At 30.8% G+C, this 6,271-nt stretch overlaps 1 long non-coding RNA gene across 1 annotated transcript; it reads right to left on the bottom strand.

The window, feature by feature from the left end:
• Positions 1-1,562: 1,562 nt before the first annotated feature.
• On the bottom strand, positions 1,563-5,421 carry LOC147843145 (uncharacterized). The gene is made up of 6 exons (XR_015496109.1): positions 5,142-5,421; positions 4,779-4,834; positions 4,168-4,227; positions 3,254-3,361; positions 2,878-2,989; positions 1,563-1,802 (listed from the first exon to the last, which is right to left on the bottom strand). It is a non-coding gene; the product is annotated as an uncharacterized LOC147843145 (long non-coding RNA).
• Positions 5,422-6,271: the final 850 nt, after the last annotated feature.

The following is a 6,271-nucleotide window of genomic DNA, read 5'->3' as shown; positions in this document are numbered from 1 at the left end:
TTCATTCATGGACTTGTGTGTTGACAGGAAGTTACATCAGCACATTTGGATTGCAAACAAAGTCAGATGTTTCAGATCTACTATTGTAGAATAATATCAGCACATGTGGAAATCATTTATAGGTACTTGTCTGACAATGTTCACACTCTTGAGTCGGAATCGTATGCTATGTAGGTAATTCACGGTATAGGCAAGCTGTTCGGTTAGGGTTAGGCCAATGAATTGGCATGTGCTTGCAGCTGTTTCAAGTCACATATATAACACATTTGCAAAGTAATTACATTGCTTTACCAAATAAACATCCTGCAAAGTATTGAAATTTGGCTTGTTTGTGAATTTTGAGTTTCTTGTGTAAATCCATGCATTCTTTATTCCTGTATTCTGCCTTCAAGCTGACCACAGTGAGGATAATGAACAGGATTTCTAATCAAGGAACACCACATTTTTAAATTGTGTACATCTGTTGTAATGCATCACTGACATCAGAATACAGATGTGTGCATGAACAAACAGGACGTGCTATACTTAGAAAATCAATTGTAGTATGTCAGTATGCAAAGGAAAGGCAACACTCTCTGATGCATAATAATATGACACTTTCTCTATAAATGAATGGCAGTATTACTAGACCTTTAAAAATTAATATTATTATTTCAATTAATTATTTGTAATGTTGAAAACACTACATACACACTTCTGTATTTATTTAATTATACATTCGTTAATTTCCTACAACTTTACTTTATTCTACTTTCATTAACTTTCTTATGTTGCATTAGTATGTTTTGTTAATAGCTAAAAAGGCATTATATGGATTAAAATCAATAGTTTTTCAATTAGGTTTAGGGTTATATCAAATAAATAAATGAAAAAATTCCTATTATTATTATTATTAGGAGTATGCATTACTAAGAACTTCATTTTTACAACTTTAAGGAAAGTAATTTATTTATTTATTTACTTATATGAGATTCCATATATTTAAATAATAGTGTCATATATTAACAAATCATGAATAAATGGAAAGCTTATTTACATGTATTCTTATTTTCATGTCATGTAAAATGGACACTGGTAAATGGTCTTGTGATATATATATATATATATATATATATATATATATATATATATATATATATATATATATATACACTGTAAACGATTTCTTGTTAAATTAACAGTAAGTTACTGGCAACAATTATCCAGTAGCTGCTGTATTTCATAAAACAGTAACATTACTGTAATACTAATTACATTAGTATTACATTTACTGTAAAATGTAATACATCATTTTACTGTTGTTGATTTTTACTGTAACACCAATTACAGTAGTGAAACACATACTGCAAAACTGAAAACAGTATTTTATCGTACATTTTTACCATGATGAACTACGGTATTTTAACGTTACTTTCATTATTACTGTATAGTATTTTACAGTTATTAAATGTTATTTTATTTTATTTAATAGTGCTACTTTATAATGGGTAAAAATGTTCAAAAATTGCACAAGTGTTATTTTAACTGTTCAAGAAATACAAGAAAAATAAAGAAACTGAAACTTTAACTTCACAATAAAGGTTTATTGTGTAAACCATGCTAAAACAGTAGCAATAATTCAATATAACAAAGCAACGGAACACTAATAAACAATTGATCATTAAAACCAATCAACAATTAATGCATCAAAAATTATTACAATTTTAAAAACAGGTGAAAATACTGCTACAAGACAGGAAATGATGAAGGCCAAATGATGTGGAAAGGGACAGTGAAAAAGGTCAGCAGCACTTCTGATGATCCTGCAAAAATGACAAGCAAAATCAATCACTGAAGTAAAAACTAATCATCCCTCAAACCATTTAATTCATTCAGAAACGAAACACTGCACTGCTGTTTATATATATATATATATATATATATATATATATATATATATATATATATATATATATATATATATATATATATCAGTTATAATATATATAACAGTTTTTTTAATTGTTTTTGTTGGTGAAATACAGTTTGTTGTCAATTCGCAATTACACTAACGTTAATGGGGAAAAGATCAGCGGGCATTGTTCTTGAAGATCACTAGTCAGGTGTCCACACAGGTGTGTAAAAAATAAAGTCTCATCTTAACTTAATGTCTGACTCTGTATAGCTCGAATATCTGATTCCATGATCACACTACTAGTGCTTCCACGGATTTTAGAGGGGTAAACACAGTTCATTCTCACTTTAAGAGGCTACATATTTAAAATTAAATAAATAAAAATAATCTAATTTAACATGACTAATGTTAATTAAATACTTTTAGGCTTTTAACACGTATAAATCCACTTCTAACTTACATATAAGATTGCGTTAGAGAACATGAAAGCCGTGGGTGATTTTTTTAAAATAATGCTAATGATGAGTTACTGATATATGGTTTGCATAAAACAAAGTAATCACTAAGCATTCATTTTTGGCAAAATCTGCAGAGAGGCTCAGCGACACGAGGAAATGTGTTAAAGTTGAGTAGAGAACTAAAGAGCAGTCTAGCCTACTTCATGAAATGTTTGTGGTAATTCTGCTGTCAATTCGTATTACTGTATTTTAATATGCAGCAGTGATGGCATGTCAGCGAGACAAATAAACATTTTATCGAGTCATTTCATACAATTTATTTATTTATTTATTTTTATACAAACCCTCTAGTGACATTTCCTCAAACTAAATCATCATAACGTTACTGTGCACAGCATCGGTAAAACGTTGAGAATAATTTAAATACTTAATTTTTTAAAACAGTCACTGCTGATTAGAAACTAACATTAAAGCTAAGCTTACAGAAATCCTGTATGCATGACAATATAAAGATGTATTACTCACTGATGTCGAAGCACTTCCAGGTCATCAGAGATGTAGACAGGACAGAATATGTGCTATCAAATGAGCTATTGTGCAGCCTTTGTTGGACATCCAGGTAGTATGTTCACCCACACTGTAAGAAACAAAAACAGAAACAATTTATTAAAATGTGAGGGATAGTAAACATGTTTGGTCTACAGAGAGAAGAAAATGTTTACTTTAAGCATTGATCCTAATGAATATATTTCTCAACTACATTTAACCTTATCACGGAAACAGCATTTTTGAGCTTTTAGACCAGGGGTGCTCAACCTTGTTTGCTTTAAATTAGAATTAAAACAATAAATCTCTCTGTCAAATAAAATACTTTAGATCTAAATAAAGCAGGTGCTTTTACCTAAAGGTTCCTTCCCTCCAGTTAGTTTGGCTGTAAATCCCTCCACATCTGTGCTTTATTCGGTTCTTGTCTAACTAGTGTCGCATTTCAGGTCCATCACTATCTGGGCTAGAAGGACAATATGAATAAAAAAAGACAGGACACATATAAATAAGTCTCAGAATAAAATATTTAAAGGAATAGTTTACTATTTTGCCACTATTTACTCCACGTGTTTTAAACTAGTTTGAATTTCTGTTAAACACTAAAGCAGATATTTTGAAGAATGTTAGTAACCAGTAACTATTGACATCCATATTTGAACCAAATTTCTTTAAAAAATATGAGTTTGTGTTCAACGGAACAAATTAAATATATAACTATTTTGAAACAAGTGGAGGATGCCAAAGATGCTATTATTTTCATTTTTGGGTGAACTGTCCCTTCAATTCAAGTGTCAAGCAATAGTCATAAAAACTGATGTGTCGCTTGAGGAAAACTAAATCAAGTACCTTCTTTGAACAAGCAGAATCATTATGCCATTGTATTCAGTGATTCTCTTTTACATTTTCCCACTATAAAAGGATAGCTTCAACATGCAATCCATGTTAAGACAAAAATGAATAGCATAAAATAACATATTGAACTAAACTTACAGTTTCCAGGCTGTTTGAAAAACAAACAAACACATACGCCCAGTAAAATTGCTAATAAACACAAAGACAACAGTTATAGAAAAAAATGTTTGTCTAATATTTAATCAGCACTTGGTAGGCAAATAGCATAGCTGTGGCTGTTTTAACACCAGATTTTTTTTTTATCTTAGGAACTGCTGGAAGAAGAAAAAGAGGTTGTACATGAAACTCCTCACAACAAATCTGTGAACAACTTGACATTTAAAAATCTAATCAAAATGAGGAAGACATCAACATTACCTTGAATAATCAAGTGAGGAGTGATTGGTTGCATCAGTTTTTCAACATCAATTACTGTAGCTGAAAAACAGATAAATATAATAAGAGTAAAATAAGACTTAACATTAATTAATCTAAATCTATGGTACAACCATACCAATCTGTATGGGGTTAAAATACATTTGTACACAAATCATTCCCTGACCCCATCAATTTCTCTTAGAATAGGATATATATATATATATATATATATATATATATATATATATATATATATATATATATATATATATATATATATATATATAGTGATAATGACTTTGGCTTATATCTGTGTACTCAGAACGTACACTCACCTCAGGTACACCTGAACACCAAAAATTAAATGTACAAATAAAGACACACTATACATCAAGCTCATTAACATTATTGAGAAATAGACAATTAATATGTATTTTGTTAATATTAACGTTAGCTTAAAATAATTCAACTGCATTTAATTTACAGCTCCATTTAACAAAACAGTGAAGACTCATTTCATTATGAGCTTAGATAAATAACTAACTTACAGTTGAAAAATTTTACCATAATGATAGCTTAGTCATAAAGACCACATGAAGACCAGAGCTTACCTTAACGGTAAACGTTTAACTTTTCATGGTGACTTCGCCTTCATCTCAGTGTTGTGCTGAAATAGAGAATTCATTAATGCAGTTAAAATAAGTTAAAGTTATGTTTTTTCAGGTAACTTAACGTATGGTCAAAAACTCACTCGAGATAAACTCACTGTATCTAATACCTCGCAAACACTACAATGACCGCCTGGCGTCTGTTATTTCTTGTTTAAAATACCGTTTGTTAACGGATAGCGTGACATAACATAAGAACCTACAACTTATGTCACTTGGTTAATTCTTTTAAATTACACACACAATACACAAAAATACTTATAAAACAATCCTTTAACGGACAGAATTTGACTTTAAAACACTTACCGAGGATGAATTCACTGGATGAAAGAGGACAGGTGAATTTCAAATTAGGAGAGCCGTTGCCTGCATGTCGAGTCGTGTCCGTTCGGTTCTATGAATCGGCTCCTTAGTGAACAGTAAAGAATCGAATCCGCCTAAAACCGATTCCTTTTTGTATATGATTCATTTCTATTTCGTTATACTGCTTGGCCACACGCATTTATACACTAATTATACACTAATTGCATAGGCATGCACTAAATTCCAGGGGTTTCATTACCACGACGTAAAATGGGCGTGGCTCGGTCGGTGTTTGGGAAACGCCCCCTTAAAAAAAAACCAATACTGAGAGGTCACCGATCATGCGCAGTACAGGTTCTTTTTTAGCGCGGTCATTTCAAACAGGATGATTATGGATAAAGAACCTACCGCGGTGGATAACGAAGGAAAAAAACAATCATACAGGTTATTTTTTTGTTGTTATAATGTTATATTTTAAAGATTTCATTAGCAAAAAACAGCTGACCTCGTTTTAATCCGTATTACTCCGTTTTACTGTCTCTGGGCTTTTGTACTTCCATTTTAAACCAAATAATAATGGTTGTGGTAAGATTAACTGTGTTTTTGTAGTTTAAAATATGGTATTCAGTCATGTTTAAACAAATAAATACCACATTTTCTGTAATAAATCGTGGTTAATTTTTTTTCTCGATCTTAGTTAATATGCATAACTCATATTTATTTTCTATTTTTATTTAAAGTCATCATACACAAAACACCTGGGATCAGGACAGGTATCTGATGTTTACTAATATAAAAGTGATCATACATGTAACACCTGGGATCAGGACAGGTATCTGATGTTAACTAATATAAAAGTGATCATACATGTAACACCTGGGATCAGGACAGGTATCTGATGTTAACTAATATAAGTGATCATACATGTAACACCTGGGATCAGGACAGGTATTTGATGTTAATATATATAAAAGTGATCATACATGAAACCCCTGGGATCAGGACAGGTATCTGATGTTAATATATATAAAAGTGATCATACATGAAACCCCTGAGATCAGGACAGGTATCTGATGTTAATATATATAATATTAAAGTGATCATACATGAAACCCCTGAGATCAGGACAGGTA

Source organism: Danio rerio, chromosome 7 (genome assembly GCF_052040795.2).
Source record: "Danio rerio strain M-AB ecotype USA chromosome 7, GRCz13ab, whole genome shotgun sequence".
Taxonomy (NCBI): Eukaryota; Metazoa; Chordata; class Actinopteri; order Cypriniformes; family Danionidae; genus Danio; species Danio rerio.
This window is presented reverse-complemented; position numbering and strand designations above follow the sequence as displayed.